Source organism: Perissodus microlepis, chromosome 9 (assembly GCF_051167445.1).
Source record: "Perissodus microlepis isolate ML-2025 ecotype Zambia chromosome 9, ASM5116744v1, whole genome shotgun sequence".
In the NCBI taxonomy this organism is placed as follows: Eukaryota; Metazoa; Chordata; class Actinopteri; order Cichliformes; family Cichlidae; genus Perissodus; species Perissodus microlepis.
The window spans coordinates 5,182,679-5,202,548 of record NC_140469.1 but is presented as its reverse complement, the minus strand read 5'-3'; the positions used below and the strand labels follow the sequence as shown (position 1 = coordinate 5,202,548).

Here is a 19,870-nt window from a genome sequence, read left to right as displayed (position 1 = left end):
CCAACTCTGGATAGTCATATTTTGGGGGTTTAATAAATTTGTCCATATTTCTAGAAATGAGAGCTGCTCCATCCAAAGTGGGATGGATGCCGTCTCTCCTAACAAGACCAGGTTTCCTCCAGAAGGTTTGCCAATTATCTATGAAGCCCACATCGTTTCTGGGACACCACTCAGACAGCCAGCAATTTAAGGAGAACATGCGGCTAAACATGTCACTCCTGGTCTGATTGGGGAGGGGACCAGAGAAAACTACAGAGTCCGACATTGTTTTAGCAAAGTTGCACATCGATTCAATATTGATTTTAGTGACCTCCGATTGGCGTAACCGGGTGTCATTACTGCCGACGTGAATTATGATTTTACTGAATTTACGTTTACCCTTAGCCAGCAGTTTTAAATTTCCTTCAATGTCGCCTGCTCTGGCCCCTGGAAGACAATTGACTATGGTTGCCGGTGTCTCTAGCTTCACATGTCTGAGAACAGAATCACCAATTACCAGAGTTTGACCCCCAGCGGGTGTGTCACCGAGTGGGGAAAAACGGTTAGACACATGAACGGGTTGGTGGTGTACCTGGGGCTTCTGTTTAGGACTATGCTTCCTCCTCACCGTGACCCAGCCGCCCTCTTTCCCCAGCTGCTTGGGGTCTGCCGGGGAACAGCTAGCGGGGCCTACGCTATCTTCGGCTGCACCAGCTACAGGGGCCTGGCTAGCTACGGGTGAATGAAGGGTGCGAAGCCGAGTCTCCAATTCAGTAATCCTGGCCTCCAGAGCTGCAAATATGCTACATTTGTTACAGATATCATTACTGCTAAAGGAGGCCGAGGAGTAACTAAACATCTGACACAATGAGCAAGAAAGTGCAGGAGGGACAGGTGAAGTAGCCATGGTGCTAACGAGTCGGCTACGAGCTAAGCTAAGCTAGCGAAACAGTACAGAGACAGTGAGTGAATACTTTGGCTATAAATTAGGTAGTGAGTACACAGAAAGTGTGCTTCGGATGAAGCACGTGAAGATTATACTAGTGGGCAAGGGTTTGATTTCTTGTTGATGTAACAGCAGCGGTCAACTTGCCCTGTCATCATTCTCTATTCTCCCCAGAAGGTTATTTTGGTGTTCAAACACAAAAAGACACCAAATGAACAGAAATCAAGAGCAACGGTTGTTTAAAAGCTAGACCTGCAGCCCTTTGCAATGTCCAGTTACAATCAAGCACAAGCTATAATAAAATCCAGCTAGTGTAACTAGAATTTTTAATAGTTTTGTTGTTGTTGTTTTCTGTTTCACAGGTCAAAGCATTTCAAGGCTCAACATCTGATCAAAGAAGACAACAGAATGCAAGGAGAAGTCTGTCATTTTCAGTAGCCACACAAATGATAGCCAAAGCTTTCAGATACCTTTAGTTGTTATTTTACACATGACAGGATGATGCTGGCACCAGCGTACTTAACCAAATATCCCATTAGGCCCAGTGATGAGCAGTATCTGGATCCTGCCAGATTTTGTCTGTCCACTCTAGGTCTGATCAGCTATGAGTTTTTGAGATGGCTGCTCTGCTTACAGTTTCTCCAGACTAGTGGAGCTCTGCAACAAATGGAGATGGTGTTTCTTGACCATTTTATTGGTGAAAGCCTTTTTCAGTCTGGTTACATCACTTTGTTTGGCCATCTGCCTTGGATCTTTGAGGGATGATTAGAAAAATCCTAACAGAAAGATGGATCTTAATTCAAGGATGATCCTGCTACGTGCCCACTCTTTGTCTACGTATAGAGAATGGATAAACTCCAACAAAGCACAGGCTACAGAAGTGCACTTATGTGCAGTCCTCCAAAAAAAAAGGAAAGAAAAAGGAGGAGTTGGGTGATTATGCCATATGTAAATTGGAAAGATAATATTTTTTAATATGTTATTTTTTGGGCCTTTCCTTTTTATAGACAGTGGAGAGTGGACAGGAAAGTCGGAGAAGATGAACAGCAGAGGGCTTTGGATCGGTCGCTCCATTTCACCTTTGCGCCATGTTCGCCTGCTAATCATGTGATCTAAGCTAGCATCAATGTAAACCAGACTCACCTCAGTAAAGCTCAGATTAGTGTGCCGTGACAAAGATTGCTCATTAAATAAAATTCACAGTAATTACAAAGAAGTCTTTGCTTTGTAAATGTGATTTTTTTGTGTGCAGAAAAATAAGCAAGAAGTGCATTTAATTCATAAAACGTGAAGGGCCTGTGAACACTTTCCGAAATAACTCATCCACACACTGATGGCCGACATGCTCCCGTAAAGAAAAATGTCTTCGAATGCGAACCCCATTCACTTTAACTGTTACGCAGCTTTGACTCGAGGGGGCATAACACAACAAAGCTAAGAGACAAATGTGCAAGCAGGTCACTGATGCTACTCAAACTGCTGCTGGATTCAAAACGCCAACTGCTCCGATCTGACTGGGGTCAGAGGTCACTGCTAGGGTGATGCAGAAATCTGGTTTCTGGAGAGAATGTAAGAAACTAAGGAAGAAAGAAGAAAAACGATAGTGTGTGTGTGAGAAAGAGGGGGGTTGCTCCACAGAGACAGATTATCAGGTAAAGCCAGAGGGGTGAGAGGTGAGGATCTGGTGTTTATGCTGGAAACAGGTCAGGGGTGAGCAGCAGGGCAGAGTGGGGACGGGCCAGGCATCCACCTGGAATGGAATGACATGGTATGAACTGCAGACGCTTTACTCACACACACAAAAACGTCAGCTCACGCTCTCAAAGCTGAACGTTGGTCACATGAAGATCTGGTCCAGCCAAGACCGACTGGCCGACCAGCCAAAACAACCCACCTATTGTTAGGCAGTAATGCAATTTAGTGAGAGCTGAAAGCGCCACTTTGTTCAGTGTCAAAACATGAAGAGCACCGTGTTTGGGGAGCATCCCCGATGCGTTCTGTGATTCTGCTTTGTCTCGCTTTTAGCCAAACAACTACTGTTTAAAACTGCAGAGTGCAGCATTTTGCTTCCTATCTATGAAGGCGGTGGCAAGGACCCAAACATAACAACAACCACATCTAGAAAAAAGAAAAAAAAACATTAAAAAAAAACAATTCTCACATGAAAACGAAGCAGACAATAAGGAAGGGAGAAAGGGGAGGTAATTTCTTTTTTTTTTCCCCTCACAGTGAGTTTTGAAGAAATCAAATCTGAAGTATTTTGGGGAAAGGAGAGCAGAGGAGTGTGAGGTTTGTTATCTCTTCTTGTAGGTGAGAGCAATGCTCATCTGGGACTCACAGATAGAGTCTGGAGATGGAGGGGGTCTGGAATGAGACTGCGTGTGTGTGTGTGTGTGTGTGTGTGTGTGTGTGAGAGTGTGAGTGAGAGAGAGAGAGAAGACTTAAAAAACAGCAGAGGCCAAGCTCCCCCAGGTTTTAGCCCAGATGAAAGGCCAGGATCTGGACTAGATAAGAGAGTAGATCATGGGGGGTCGGGGCCAGTCGGCTGTGAGAAGCCATGTCCAGCGGCCATCTCTCAGCAGCCCCCTCTCTCTTGCACGCACACACACACACATTATGTGTGGGATAAGTAAATGTGAGAGAGTTAGTTAAAAAGATAAACCTTTCTTGCCTTTGTTAAGATGCAAAAACATAAAAAAAAAAAAAAAAAAAAATGCATCCAAGAGGAAATGACATCATTCCCTCCTGTGTAAAGTTATCTGTGCTCCATTGCTTCTGCCTGCATGCATGCTAACTACTCATTTTTGCGCACCAGCTTGTATATGCATGTGTGTGTGGGTGAAAGCATGAAAGCAGTCATGGGGTAATGAAGTCAGTGTTCTTGCTTTATCTCAGAGTGCTGCTGAATGAGAGAGCCAAAGAAGAGGCGCACACGCTGCCAACATCCAGCTGCTCCTTTTCACCTCTTCACCGGACAACAAACAGCGAAAGGTGTTGTAAGACAGAACATCAGAACACCATATGGTATTCAGCGCACGCACACACACATATGTCATCCACTGTCACCTGAGCAAATCAATGCAAGAGAGAAATCCATTCCAATTAGGATCCGGCTGCTCTGCCCTGCATGTGGATGTAGATTAATCAATAAAGAAATCCCACCACTGATCTGCCATTCACCGTACAGAACACACTGAACTCAGACTCTGGGTGTTTTGCTTTCATTCACTTGCAAAATAAGGAAGTGTACGCACTCGTCCTTTTTATATGAATCCAAATAATTTTCTATTCAAAGGATTCCAAAGTGGTCAGTAAAAAAATGGAGGTCCTGCCCTTTAAAAGCAGGATCCTGTAAACCCCCGACAGCCAGCGACCTGTGACCCGATGTCCACAGCGAGGCCATGCGTCATTCCCCGGGAAGCCATAGTGTCCTCAATCATCCGTGCTTGCAGATGACCCAAATGAGCGTACGAGCACACATAAACAGACGCGGCCACGTGCACGCAGCTGATGTGGCTCCCGGCTCTGAGCTGAGTGACGTCGACACGGATGCGAGGTGACAGCAGTGTGTCAAAGTGCATGTAATTGTGTAGAGGTAGGTGTGTGTGTATTCAAGGTCGGAAGTGTTAACGTGGCCCTCCTCCCCCGCCTCGACGCCCTCGGGCATCCAGCGCTGTGTTAGCCATCCAGACTTTGCTCAGCACTAAAACCTTTACCTGACCTTTCCCTCTGCTGTGACATTTGGGCCCTTCTGAGCAGGTCAAACAGCACTAAACAGTGGTGGAAAAGCAGAGGGGAGCTGGAGGAGAAAAGGAAAGAAGAGAGGGATGAGAGCTGTCAGAGATGACAAGACGTGTTACAGGACAGCCACTTGGGACCATTTTAGTTAAGAAACTGCCATCCAAGACTGTACATAACTGCACTATTTGCACTGACATCCACAAAGAAGAACCGGCATTGACGAGATCTCTTAGCTTTGTTTACCTGGTAGTAGGCACAGGTACAGTAGGTTAAACACATAAAAGTATTGATACTCGTAGATGTACAACAGCAGAAGCTGCCTTCACCAGTAAGGAAGCAAACCAGGATTTGGCAAGCCCCACTGTGGACACCAATCTCCAACAAGTATACAGGGTGGGCCATTTATATGGATACACCGTAATAACATGGGAATGGTTGGTGATATTAAAGTCCTGTTTGTGGCACATTAGTATATGTGAGGGGGCAAACTCCTCAAGATGGGTGGTGACCATGGTGGCCATTTAGAAGTCGGCCATCTTGGATACAACTTTTGTTTTTCCAATAGGAAGAGGGCCATGTGACACATCAAACTTATTGGTAATGTCACAAGAAAAACAATGGTGTGCTTGGTTTCAATGTAACTTTATTCTTTCATGAGTTATTTACAAGTTTCTCTGTGTTCACAGCCATTGACATGTCGAAGAGGTTAACACGTGAGGAGCGGATCGAAATTGTGTTGATATCTGGTGAACGCAGTAACCGGGTCATTGCAGCAGATTTCAATGCAAGACACCCTACGAGACCACCCATCTCCCATGCTACAGTTAGCAAACTGCTTGCTAAGTTTCGTGAAACTGGTTCAGTGTTGGATTTGCCAAAATGTGAACGCAAGAAAACTGTCACTAATGAAAAAACATCAGTGGCTGTCCTAGCTTCATTCAGCAAGAGCCCACAGCGCCACTCGCCGCATGTCACTGGAGAGTGGCATTAGTTGAACATCCCTTCAGCGGATATTAGCTACTCACAAATGGCACCCTTACAAACTCCAGCTACTGCAGCATCTCAACGAGGATGACCCAGATCAGCGTACAGAATTTGCAGAATGGGCAAAACAAAAATTGGAACAGGACCCTCAGTTCACGCAGAAGATTTTGTTCAGTGATGAGGCAAACTTGTATGTGAATGGTGAAGTTAACAAACAAAACCACCGCTATTGGTCTGACACTAACCCACATTGGATGGATCCCTCCAAGACTGTTGGAACAACAAAAGTGATGGTTTGGTGTGGTATATGGGGTACAATGATAGTGGGTCCATTCTTCATCAATGGAAACCTCAAGGCCACTGGATATTTGAAATTGCTACATGATGATGTGTTTCCCTCTTTATGCACTGAAGCTGGCACATTCCCTGAGTTTTTCCAGCAAGATGGTGCACCACCACATTATGGGTGCCAGGTCCGAGCATTCCTAGATGAACAGTTTCCTGGAAAGTGGATTGGTCGTCGTGGGCCAGTTAAATGGCCCCCAAGGTCTCCCAATCTGACCCCCTTAGACTTTTATCTTTGGGGTCATCTGAAGGCAATTGTCTATGGTGTGAAGATACAAGATGTGCAAGTAGTCCTGAAACTACGGATACTGGATGCCTGTGCTGGCATTTCTCCTGCGGTTTTGCTATCAGTGTGTGAAGAGTGGGAGGAGAGGGTTGCATTGACAATCCAACACAATGGGCAGCACATTGAACACATTTTATAAGTGGTCAGAAACTTGTAAATAACTCATGAAAGAATAAAGTTATGTTGAAACCAAGCACACCATTGTTTTTCTTGTGACATTACCAATAAGTTTGATGTGTCACATGGCCCTCTTCCTATTGAAAAAACAAAAGTTGTATCCAAGATGGCCGACTTCTAAATGGCCACCATGGTCACCACCCATCTTGAGGAGTTTGCCCCCTCACATATACTAATGTGCCACAAACAGGACTTTAATATTACCAACCATTCCCATGTTATTACGGTGTATCCATATAAATGGCCCACCCTGTACTAGAAGGTCGCCTAGGTGGCTGCTGTGGCATCAGATCTCTCTTTTGCTTACTCTGAGTCGTCTAGTTTGAAATAGAAATTAGATAAACTGTTGTTCTGTGACACCAGAAAATTGACCTGCAACATTCAAGAAAAAAAGATTTGAAAAGTGCTTAAAAAAACCTCTATACATTGAATGCATCCTCAGGTAAGTGTGCACAAAGATGAACTATTCTCTCTAGTCTTTGTACTAAGGAGACGGCCGGTTAAAGACTGTTTAGTGTCCAGTGGAACATTTGTGTTGCCACATGCACCTCTGTTGGGTAAGTCCAATAAAAGTTCAGGGATGTAGCGTGAAAGCGGCTTTAGTCATGCAACAAAGAGCCAGCTGGAACTGGTGCAACTGAGGCCGCAGTGTTCGAAATTTCAAAATCGCTAAGCTGCACAGTCAAGTAGGTTTACAGTGAATCGGGCACAAGCAAAAACAGACGTCCAGCGAAGTGGGTGTCAAATCCTTTAACCTTCACCTGGTGACCTCGCAACACCACAATCATACCCAGTGCCTGGCAGACTGCAAAGACTTGTTAAAGCATGAAGGCTTTGAACTTTGAGCTTTCTTTTTTTTATCTAATTCTTTTTAAAAGGAAAGACTACCCATCTTGTGAGATTATGTACAATCCAGTCAATTTAAGCAGCAATCTGAGCCCTGACATCTCACAGATATTCACTGGCGGATGGATAACGGTGCACGACACAGAGCATTAAGGGGTAGGGTAACATGACCAAAGAACAAGACACTGAGTGCAAGATTTGTACAACCGCCTGATTGTCAAACACATAGATGTTCAAACAACAAGGCCTGTCCAGTTCTATCTATTCTCTGCTGATCCTTTGTCCATTGTTTATTAATATGCTCCTCCATCCTTGCTGACAGACTGAGTGATGTTCATAACTCACAAGGAGAAAGCTCAAACACTCCTGCAAATGAAGACTGCACAGAGTTTTTGCTCACGCTGGCCCCGATGAAGAAAAGTGATGCCACTGCAGCCTTGACTGGGGTACTAAGAAAACACCTGCACTCCCAGACCCACCTTAATGATCACTCGACGCAATGGGAGAACTTTAATGGGGCCCTGGAAGGGAGGAAGGAAGGAAGCTGCCAGCTTGCTAATTTTAGGCACTCTGCATCTCAGATGAAACACTGGAAATGGCAGAGAGGAGGCGTGGAGAGGCGGGAAAGATTTCTGTCTCTCACTTTTGACTTTCTGCATCACGTCTCTCTAACCATCATTACTCCATGCATCCGGTATGAGAGAGTCTCAGAGCTCTTTGATTCTCTGAATCATTTCTCCCTCTCTTCCTGTTTCCTAGCCCTCTCTTTCCCTCCCTCACTTCCCAGCTTTCTCTGCCTCATCCTTCCTTTTTCCAACTCTCCCTTTCATTCGCACCTCCCTCCCCTTCTGCCAGTACCTGAGTAAATAAACAGTGTTGTGTGGGATGCTAATTAGAGCAGGTTCAGGGACGCGAAGAGCCCAGAGATGGATAAATAGCAAGGTGGGGAGGAGAAGAGATGAGATGGAGGGGGTGGAGGTGGAGGTAACCCACCCCAAGGGCAACACAACACACGAACACGTCAGATTAGCGGTGAAGGACAGACAAGAATGGTTTTGGCTTTCAACCCAACTGAAGCACTGAAGCAAAGGGAGCGTAGCAAAGCAGAGGACTTTAAGGGGCTTGCAGGGGAGTAAAGGGCACTGCCAGAGAAGGGTTCACATACTGGAGCTTTGGCCATGTTGAGAGGAAGAAAAAATGTTGTGTAAACCTTCTTAATGACGCCTGCTCCTAGAGACCCAGTGTGAGATCAAAAGAAATGCAGATGAATCCAACAGTTAAAACAAAAACAGGTCAATGTGAGGCAGCTTTTCCATATTTAACGTTGAATTGTCTTTCTGGTCGGGGGGAGGGGGGGGTAAGCTGCAGGATGTGTAGGTAAGAAGGTAATGTTACAAAGGAGAGGTAAACGCAAACAAGTACACTCACACAAGTGATGAATGTACCTCATTCATCACTTAAAACATTGCATCCCAACCTTTGGGATTCAACAAACACGTCACATGGGCTCAGGAACGCTGTTACTAACAACAACTGTGACTTTCAAATGTGCTCATTATAAACTGGATCCAGCCTACTGTCCGCTTTCCATTTACAGTTACAAATTAGGAATAAATAAAGAAACTGCCTTTTAGTTACTGCTACATATAACAGGTAATCTTTGTCTGTAGGGACCATTCGCGGCACACCTTTGCATCATTTGCAACCAGAAGTTGTAACAATTCATCCATTCATCTTGTTAGCCAGGTCCACTATTTGATGCTTAGCTGGCAAATGTAACCATTTATACTTTTAGCTAGCCAAACACACTTTATGCTAATAATTCCAGTTTATCCTCTTTGTTCGGCTGATAATTCATTTTTTTATCCACATTAAAGCTAACAAATTGACCTGCATCCTTTAAAATTTAAACTTCTATTATATTATTTTACGTACAGTAACTACTAGCATATAACAGAAACCAAATGGAACCATTTATAAAAGGGACCTGATCTTAAATAAATCTCTAAGTGACCTTTAAAACACAGTATGTGCATTGCTGACTTGTGACTATTGTTTTGTATGAAACCGTCTAATCCAAGGTGAGACAGATCAATGGGTGAATCTGAGTTCTGGTCAGTAGCTTTACTCCCACTGAAAGCTCCTTCTTACAGAAAGGTTCATGATTTTGCTAACAGCAATTGTGACGGAGGTGCCCAAGATTTGATGTCCAACAGACTGAGAAGCCAAAGCAGCCTTTGCAGTCCATTTCTACACAGGCAGGGGGAAAAAACTGAGGTAACTTTATTCTATAGGAAGTTTGATGTCGGAATTCTAATCAGCCTAATGCTTGTTATGTTGGCACACAACTGCATACAGCAACCCACACAGTCATTTTTCAGATTGCTCCGCTGCATGTGATAATTGTTTGTGTGCTATCAGCGCTTGTGCCAGACACTGGGCTTTGTGTTTGCTGTGGGTGCTTTTGTTATGAAATGACAGCGTGTTTGCTTAATCAATCACAATCATCGGCAGCAGCACCCTCCCCTGCAAGAACATTATGGATCATGTTCTGTGGAGACACTATTCCAGAATTTCTGATAGCATGGAATAAAAAAACTGGGATATAAAAATGTTTTTATACTTTCTTATGGACATTTCATGAACTTGTCGAGGTTTTGCATTTTTTTTAAAGCCTCTGAGATAAACCATTTCCTCCTCTGTACTCAGGCTGTGTGGATAATGTGTGTGTGCGTGTAGAAAGCGTGAATGTATGGGCGTACAGTTAATGTAAAACTGAAACCTGAAATGATTTCAAAATACTCAGAATGAGGCGTTTTTAAAAATTCAAAAGGAAAATCATTATTTAATCAACACTACTCGAAACTCAAAGCAGCCAGAGATCCACGAGGAGAAAAGAAGATCTTTCTGTCTGCAAAAAGCTACTGCGCTCGAACATCAGCTCAGATTTCATTCTTCGACCTATGATTGTGTGTTTTAAAGCTTAGCATTCAGATTCAAAGTGACAGACTTTGTGACAAAAGACTTACTAGATAAGGTTCATATTTCCTAAGTTTGTTAAACTGTTTGATTTCTTTATTACACACACTCTTTAAGTGTTAAATGCACCAGAAATTAGTTTCCTGAGAAACAGTAATTTTGCAATGTTTAAGTACACTATAACTCTGTTTCTAAAAAAAAATAACAAACTGTAGAACAAAGTGATTTGTAATCATTTGCACTCTAATTATTATTCCTGCAGTAGCCTAAGCTGCTCCAGCAGAGTGGCTCAGTGGCTGACAGTGCTGTGCTCGAACAAACATCTCCCACTGGTGACCGTGTTTAACTGTGAGCTTTACTAAACCTCAGCAGGAATGGTCAAATCGCCTTTATCTCCATGTATGATGTCTTCAGAAATTGTCTGTCTATCTCAGTCTTTGTTCACAGTCCATAAATCGAGCATCTGCTAAGGAGTCTCTGTTGGATTATAAAACCCAACTAAGACAAATGCTGTCTGGCAGGATCAAAGGCGAACTCGGACTGTAATAATCACTGATGCTGCTGTTAAATTAACCAGACGCTGCTCACTCCAGTGGGAGGGATTCCTCTCTTCTGGCAGAGCAGGCGGTGGACCAGGTAAAAGAAAAGACAGGAAGTCTGTGGAAAAACGTCAAAACAGCTTGGAATCTCTACCCTACCAAGAAGCAGCGTTAACTGATTATGTAATACGCAATCTTTAATGTTGCTCTGAGATGTTGCATGATTAAAAGACATCCCTGGATTAGGGACACATCACTAATGACAGGGGAAGGAAACCTTGGCGTTACACGGACTTGCATAAGCTTTTAATCTCACGTTAAGTCCACCTCAAACACTGATGAAGAGATGAGAAAGAGGAAGGTAGGGAGGACTGCCACGTATCTAAGAGGCCGAGGAAGAGAGGGGAAATGTGGGATATGTGATGGCTGGATGGACGAGCTATTTTTATAATGAGGTCAGTGTGAGCTGGGGGATTTCATTCCCCTGGGATGGACACACACACATACACACACACACAAGAACTGTGGTGCTGTGATGCTTCTGCTGAGTGAGACCGTCTCTGTCCACAGGAAGATGAGGAGGAGGAAACCCAGAGCTACCCAGGTCTTTCAGGGATTTTTGCCATACCCTGATTAATCCATCTCTGCTACTAGAATGAGAGCCGATCTTTAATTATGGAACATGACTGACATTTTCTGATATCTCTAAAATGTTTTAAAATCCTAACATAATGACAGTAAACCCTGCTCTCTACAGCCATCACATAATTTCATTCTCTAGTCCAATTTTTAATTCTAACTTTCCTTAACTTCTTAGTGTTTTTAATTCATCGGCTGAAAGCAGCAGGTACAATGTTTTGCTGTGTGCTGGTGTAGCACTTCAATGTCTCTGCATGGGGTCAATAAAGTTTATCTTAAAACAACTGACGTAGACTTGAGGTGTTTACCGATTGGATGATCTTTCCTTCCTTTTCAGCTGCTCACTTTCTGGTTGGTGCCCAGGTTGTGGTCCCCTCCCCCCCAGTCTCCGCACTCCTCCTGTGAAGACACATCAACCCTTTCACTCATTTTTTTCCCAAATAGTCAAAGTCAAAGCAATCACAAAATTTTGGTAAACGCTGACACAGATGTGGTGGATTATGGAGTCCCAAAGGGATCAAAATTATAATGTGGGATAAAAATAATAAAAATAACAGGAAATAAAGAATAAAGTTTAAAGAATTATTTTTAAAAAATAAAATAAAATGAGAAAAATAAGCCAATCAACAATTAATAATAATAATTACCCCACCTAATAACACAGTAGTTCAGAATATGCTAACTGGCAAGCTAACTAGCAAGGTCGAAACTGTATTATTACTCTGCATCAAAAATAAAGAACCCATCTTAGCAGACAGCTAATTCAGTTTTGCTGTAGTACCAGTACCCTGCTAACTAGCAGGGTTGAAACTGTCTTAGCTTTAAAATATTTTAATTAGCATTAAAACAAACACAACAATCACCCTTCTTGTTTCTAATCTGTGATTATGGTGTAAAAAAAAAAAAAAAAAAAAAAGTTATTATATCTAGAGACAATAAAAATAATTAGTGAGAATACCTTGAGTAAAATTAATCTATAAATTGCAATTATTTTAATTACTTTAACTTATTTTAACTACTAAAAAAAAATACATGAAATATTTAAAATCCCATTGATTTAATTTAATGTTGAAAAAGCATAAATGTATTCCATTAATCACCTGGAGAAATGTTGAGGTAGCTGATCAGAAATTTAAAGAGCAAACTGGTGTGATAACAGACTGTACAGGAGTGACAAGGTTTACACCCTAGCATGGCTCTGCATGACCTGTTTCAGAAGTTTGCGCGCACACACACACACACACACTATATCAACAAATTCTCTCTTGCAACCCCTCGCTCACTCTAAACGCCTGTCGCTTTGACCCTCCATTAAGCTGAGCGAGGGCTCGTTTAGCCAACAGTGTCTCAGCAGTTGGGGACGCAGGCTGCCCACTCAGTCAGATCCAGCCGTATTAAATAAATAAGGAGCGCTCTTCTGTGTAAATTATTCATTTAACACGCCTTATCCTCCTCCAACAACCTTGTTAGAGCAACTCAGGAGTCGGAGGGGGGGAATGGGGCAGGGGTGGGGCAAAAGGAGGAGGAGGGGAGCAGACACCGCGGCTCATGTGCGACTCAGCAGAACCTGTGGTGCATCTCTAAGCTCTCTGGGCGTTCAGTTGTAGGGGGGCTAATTCGCTCTGACACCTCCTTTGTTTCAGGCGGAAAAGTGCTGCATACACACAGCTCCGTGTTCGCTCGCACGCGCGCACTCTCTACACACTGACATGCACAAACTTGGAGAGAAAGAGCACAAGAATGGAATTTTTAGTGCATATTCATATAATAATCATTCTAGTTGTCTGGATAAATTATTGAGAAATAGGAGGCCGGGACACGCGATGCTGGAACGTGAGGGCTGCATTTGTTTTCTTGCTGCCTCAACTCGAATCAGACAACACAGCGAGTCATCCGCTCTAAACAAGCTGATTCTAATGAGCCGGGATGCTAACCTTGAGGACAAATACGCGACAGTACAGAACACCTCATATCTCAAGAGTGCACTCATGGCACGTCTGAGAAAACGTTTATGCAAGCTGGAGTAAAGCGCACAATAAGCATCTTTAGCATTTTCTTCATATATATTTTAGAATATAAATATCACACTGACCCTTTATTTTCAACTCAAAGTCAGCTGCACTCAAAGAACAGTTAATTCCTTCTGATTAGGTGGTCTAAAAGCTTAAGTAATAAGCTTCAAAGCAGAGTGTAATTCTTTCCAGGTATGGGGGAATTAAAAGTAAAGTCTTTCATACTTTAAGTCTGAGTTTTAACGCCATTTAAGTCTAACCTCACACCATGTGTCACAGTTTGTAGAAAAGAAAGTCAGAATTTAAAGGAGACGGGGGTTTTTATTAGCACACATTACACTAGACTGGTGAGTTCTGACCGTCAGTCTGCAGCTGAATCAGGATCAGCCCGGCGCAGACCGACACACTCACTCTCTCACTCTCTCTCTGACTCCAGCGTTCAGGCCCAGAGCGGGAGGTTGTTATGTCAGCTCTGACAGTGCTCATTACCAGCCTCTACGCTCTGGATTGGAGTTAACAGGCTTTGGCGCAGGCGTAGGCCAGTTAGACCCGACTGGTACAATGGAATCAGTGTGTGTATGCGTGCGTGCCTGTGCCGAGAGTTAATCACAAAACATTCTTTCATTTCTAAATCGCACCTCGGGGCCACTGTACATTACAGAGGCACCGATATGCTATGTGCAATGACATCTACTGCTTATTTCCATTCTCACTTGAGAAAAGTGCTCCATACACCGCTCAGCTTCCGCATGCCAAAAAGCTTCTGTTGAAGTGTTGGTGCACTGCTGTGCATCATTTCTGATTTATCGTGGAGAAGTTCTCACTCGAGTGTTTGGATGACTGAATGAAAACGAGATGCTTTTGCTCCCTTATCAGGGAGACAAGAAGTTAAACAAAGTTGTTTTAAAATCTAAATAGTCTGTGGAGGAGTATTAGGACCACGTTCAGCAGACGACAACTGTAATCTTCACATTTCGACTAATCTTGAAATTAAGATAAAATGACGCTGCAGTTTAAAAATAATCTTGTCACAACAAGTCACAGATTACTCATTTACACTCTGCCCGACTCTGCTTGGATCAGCTGGGTGTTGGTCATGATGGACCTACTACACAACCCTCACAGCGTGGTTCCTCCCATCTCTTCTTTACCTTTCTTGTCTGATATAAATGGCAATACCGACAAAATCATGCAATAAACTCTTTGTCTGTCCGGGTATACAGCCTACTGTGGTGACTGTTGTTCAGCAGGTGGGTAGGTTAGTGGGTCGGTCTCTTGCTTGTTCCAGTCCACATGCTTTAGTAGAGCTACTTCAGCAGCGACTGATCTCTGATGGGGGTCACCGCCCCTCGAGGAGTAGCATCGGGAATTGAAGCGTGGATTTCTTGCTCATTAGACAAATGTATAAACCACTACACTATGAAGGTTCTTAGTCTATACAGTCAATCAACCAATCAACCACTTACAAATAGATCTGATCTGAACTTTGGGTATAAACCACACCTGTCCACAGAAAAAAATTCTTCCATTCTAGCCACCATGGGCAAGACCAAAGAGCTGACAAAGGACATGACAGGACTGTAGACCTGCACGAGGCCGGACAGAGGTACGAGCCATCGACAAGAACCTTGGTGAGAAGGTGAAAAATGTTGCGATCATTTAGAAATAGAAGAAATTTCAATGTCAAACTCTGTGTTGTGTTGAAGTTCCAGTTCAAATATGCAATAAGTTTGAACAACTGTTCCTTGAAATAAAAATGCAGAAGCTTCTTACTGTGAAATCAACCGCTGTCACCCATGAAACAATATGTTAAGGAGTGGTTTGCTCTACGTGATCAAAGTCTTTTGGAACTTACAAATTTTCTTGCACGCTTAAATTTGCAGGTTGCAGAAGGGGGGGATTATCCAACCAGTTCTATACATGCCACCAACGTGCGCCACCTAGAGGAAAGAAAAGCAGCACAAGTCAAGATTTAAACATTTCTCATTTATGTCCACAGACATTACAGCTTAGAAGCTTAATACGTAAAAGCAAAGAGATTTACATAATAGTTGTTTTGGTGTTAGCAGTTATCTGTTGCTGTCATATGGATCATTACACCGGCTCTGGTCTATCCTGCTGCTTTCAGGTCTCTATGCAGGTCTTGCCCTCCTTCTCTGCCCGTCCCCTCGCAGCCCAGTAACCAGCAAGTGATGCCGGTGATTACACTTGATTAAGGCCTTCTACTTCAAACAGACTTGATGTTTATACAGCCCCTGATATGGCAGATAGGATAAAGAGCAGGTTGAGTTCTGTGTTTGTGTCGGCGTGCATGTGTATTTGTGTTTGCCTAGATGGGAGGATGAACACCATTACACCTAGGCTTTGTGTACATACGATTGTAATGACAGCCTGTATAACACATGCGGTGTTGTGTTGTTTATCATTAGGGGTGACTGTAGTTCATCGATGCAGTGTTTCTTCCCAGCCTAATTTTAAAAAGTTGTGGAAAACCTACTACCTTAACTTTGATTTAAAAGTCCAATTTTTAGACATGAGTGTGCCCCAACTCAACTACACCTAAATGCACCTACCTATGAGGCGGTGCCTCCTCATATGAGCTCTGCTGTATGTCTAAACCTGGGCATTGCCAAGCCCGTCATATTACTTTCCATATTTTTCTAATCTCTAGGCAGAAAGAGGAGGACAAAAGTGTGAGGTGTCCCGCAGCTGCAGCACTGCAGCCTGAATTAGCCCCGACCACATGACAAGCTTTCGTCTCTATTCCAGGCCAGGGCGGGAAAATTACAGCCCTACTCGCTTTACTCTAGCATTAAACCTCAATTAGTGCACAAGTACGCCGATGATGTCATCACCCAGGGACCCAAGAGCCCTGGAAAGAAGGGGCGCTGAACAGTGAGATACGCTCACAAACCACGTTGCTTCGAACTTTCGGGCCCTTCTTCTCAGCCGCTGAGAAACTCAGCTCAGTTTGGCGAGGAATAAGGTGACGCTCATGCGATACGGCCTGGAAAAACAAACATGCAAAAGAGGCTTGTGGCCTGGTTTGGCTAAATTTACCAGGAATTTTAATCCTGAGATGTAACTGGAGGTTTCCCAAGAGGAGAGAGAGGTCAGCGAGGTAGGACAAGAAAAACTCTGGTTTGACCCTCGGTGACCTGGCAGGAGACAGAGGAGGAGGTGGATGAGGAGGAGGGTGACGAGGCCTGGCTTCTATCCAAAAAACACACCGAGAGTTCACGCTGCCCTTCTCTCAGCAAACCACTTACATTACACAACAAACTTACATAATCATATGGAGGACTACAAAAACCCAGCTGTAACAGCACCACATCACAATGATACTACATTTCATTATTGCTGTCACATATCTGAGCATTATTTCTGTTAATATAACTGACACTGGCCTTTATTACAGGTTTTGGAACGAGCTTTTTGGATACAGTTTTTTACTTTCAACTGGGAATCAGAGAACGTTTCCTTAAAGGACTGAAAAAGCCGTATCTGGAATTGATCAAATCGAAATCTTAATTAGAACCTATCCTGTGACAAGTGGTATAGTAACCAAACCTGACGTTTCTGCTTCTTGCTCCACCACCATTAACTGAATCAAATAAAATTTGAGAAAAACAATAAGAAATTCTAAAAGTAAGACCCAAGCTCTAATAAAGTAATTCCCTTTTATCAAAAACCCTAGACACAGCACTCCCTGGATGTTTATTGTAATCTAAGGTAGTCCCCATGCTGTGGGGTCAATGTTCCTTCATGTCCTACAAAGAGGGGAGCGACTTCAGTGCAGCTCAGCATGGGATCACTCGCGGGCATCGCCTTGTACCCTTCTCTTTGTAACACCCTGTGAATAATGCATCGCAGCTCCCAGCAACTTCTCACAGGTTGTTTGAGCGAGCTGCTCGAGGACTTAGGTGTACCTCCACCTGAAGAGATGGATCACTCTCACATCTTCAAAGAGAAGTCAGTCAAACCATAGATTGTTAGTACCACCCCGTGGGTTTACAAAATGTTACTCAGTCTCTCACAGGTGCAGAGAAAGAGGATGGGGCCAGCATTTCTCAGAAAGTAGAACAAAAATTTTTTTCCCCTCTCCCATAGAGCCAAGCTCTGACAAAAACTTTGAGCAGCGGTGGGGGTGATGACGGGGGTGGTTGAGATCAAAAGCCTGCAAGTTCCTGGCGAGCGGACCCAATCAGCCGAGAGGGCCAAGGAGAGGAGGAGAGACAAGTGCTTCCCTTTTAAATTGATCCCACTGAGACCCTCAAGGTTCCCCTCGCAGGACTCGCAGAAAAGCGATAAAAATCTGGCCCTGTGGATCTGATGAGAGACTGGGAGGGGAGAAGGCTGAGAAGAAAGACTGTTTCGGGGGGGAAAGAGCGGCACAGAAAGAACAGAGAGGCACAGCGAGAGGAGATCAAGGAGAGACGAGAAGGGTGGGCTCATCCTCTGAAGGTGCATCCAGGCGGCGCCGTCGTGTGCCAGCGAAGAACCAGAGCAGTGAGGACCGGCACTATCAGCTATCTAAACCCATGTTACACGTCTGATCAAGTGCTCAACCAATCAACCGTGGGTGTATCTTTATTATGCTCGGGTCCTGGCAGCCTGAAATATTGGCTCCTTCCGAGCTGGCCTGAGATCAGACTCTGGATGAGGCCGGTGTCGTTATCCGCAGCATGCTGGGGCCTCAAAGGAACACGCGCTATCAGAGCAACCCAGAGACCCCACAGCGTGCCAGACTCACCACAGACCTGCCCGAGTCGCCAACACAAACACCCAAATGTGCTCAATAAGGTGCTGTGAATTTGCATTTCCTTTCCAGATCCACTGGATGTAGTTCATAGTAGAATAGAAAAGTTATTATCAGCAGGGGGTCCCAGTTATCAAAAGCGGCAAATGCGTGCGTCTTGTCAAATGTGACAGAAAAAAATAAAGAAAATAATCATCTGCAAATCTCATTTATCACAAATTAGACTATATAGATTCTGAAACGTCCACAGGAAGCTCTTGGTCTTCATTAGATGATGTGTATGAAATAAAGCATACCTGGTTACAACTGAATAACTGAAATATATAGTTTATAATTTAAATTCAGATCCTAGACTGTGCTCACAGGTTTTTCCCCTGCTTGTGCCTTAAAACAAACACAAAATGAAAATAAATAACAGAAACAGTCACCCAAAGAGCCAGTTTATAGCGCCAACATGTTATGGAAGTCCTGTGACGGGTATGTTTCCTGCAGGGTCATCCTGATAAAAACTGGGGATGTCTGAAAAAGATTTAAATTGCAGTGACAGAGCCATGAGTTTAAAGGTTGTAAACTTCTATCCAATAATATACGAGAAGAATTTACTCTATCATAATTAGCTTCTTTTTTTGTGGGCAGTTAATGCTATATGTAGACTCACTGCATACCAAGTATTTCATTTCATAAACCTTTTCAATTAAATATAAACTTTATGTATTTGATTGGCAAGCACAGTAGGATCTGGATGGCACTGTGTGCACTATACTGCTCTTTGCTACTCCACCAACAGCTGCATACGAGTGTGAACCCTCAGGCTCAAAGTGTGCTTGAAAACAACTAGTTTATATGACGTGCCTCTGGCCGTCAGACGGAAACATTTTGCACCTTTTTTTCTCAAATGGTGGCACTCGAATGTGGGGTGGCATTGCGGCTGTCGTGGAGAGGCGATACGGGATAATTGTGTAACTGTGGGGATAATGACACACGTTTTCACACGGCTTCGCACGGAAGCCACTTGTGGTGATGCCCGTGGTTGTAAACATGAAAACTGAACAGCCATGTGCAGTGCTGCGAGCTGAGAGTGCTGCAGAAAGCTGCAGAAATGTTCGGACACCACGTAGCAAGAGGTGTGGAGAAAGGAAGGTTCAGATGCCGTCCGACCTGCCCACAGCCTTCTGTTTTTTGAAGAGCACACCGGCTCCTTTATTTCCATCTCTGTGACTCACTGCATCAAGCACATAAAAAGACAGGAGCTCTTGGAAAGAGACTTAGGAGGCAGTGGGATGCTGCCTGGAGGATGATGGCATGCTCTCTGCACCACTTTCAACTTTGGACATTTAGAACAGCTATAAACACTTTTGCCTTTAGACATGGTCAGACACACTGTATGAAGCATGAAGTATTTAATTTTAGGCATTCTGCGCCTGTTAGCGGGAGCAGGAGGCGGCAGGTGAGTGGTGAAGTCAGAAGGAAGCAGGCGGAGGAAACGTGAGCAGAGAAAAAGAAACATTCCTTGACTCGGCCAGAAAGAGGCCTGGTGGGCTAACTCTGAGCAGTTTACCCCAGCGTCATGATGTGAGTGACTAGATAACAGAGCTCCATCTGATAATCACATACTCTGCTATTACACTTCTTAGCTGT

At 43.8% G+C, this 19,870-nt stretch overlaps 1 protein-coding gene across 2 annotated transcripts in view; it reads right to left on the bottom strand.

The window, feature by feature from the left end:
- The window catches only part of znf438 (zinc finger protein 438), a 54,245-nt gene that overhangs the window by 11,220 nt on the left and 23,155 nt on the right, over positions 1-19,870 (bottom strand). Inside the window, exons 2-3 of one of the 2 annotated variants that reach the window (XM_084938794.1) lie at positions 15,329-15,413; positions 11,770-11,860 (exon numbers count right to left, since the gene is read on the bottom strand). The gene's annotated coding sequence lies outside the window, so the exon portion shown is untranslated. The remainder of the gene's footprint in view (positions 1-11,769; positions 11,861-15,328; positions 15,414-19,870) is intronic. The other variant, XM_084938795.1, reaches the window with a different exon arrangement.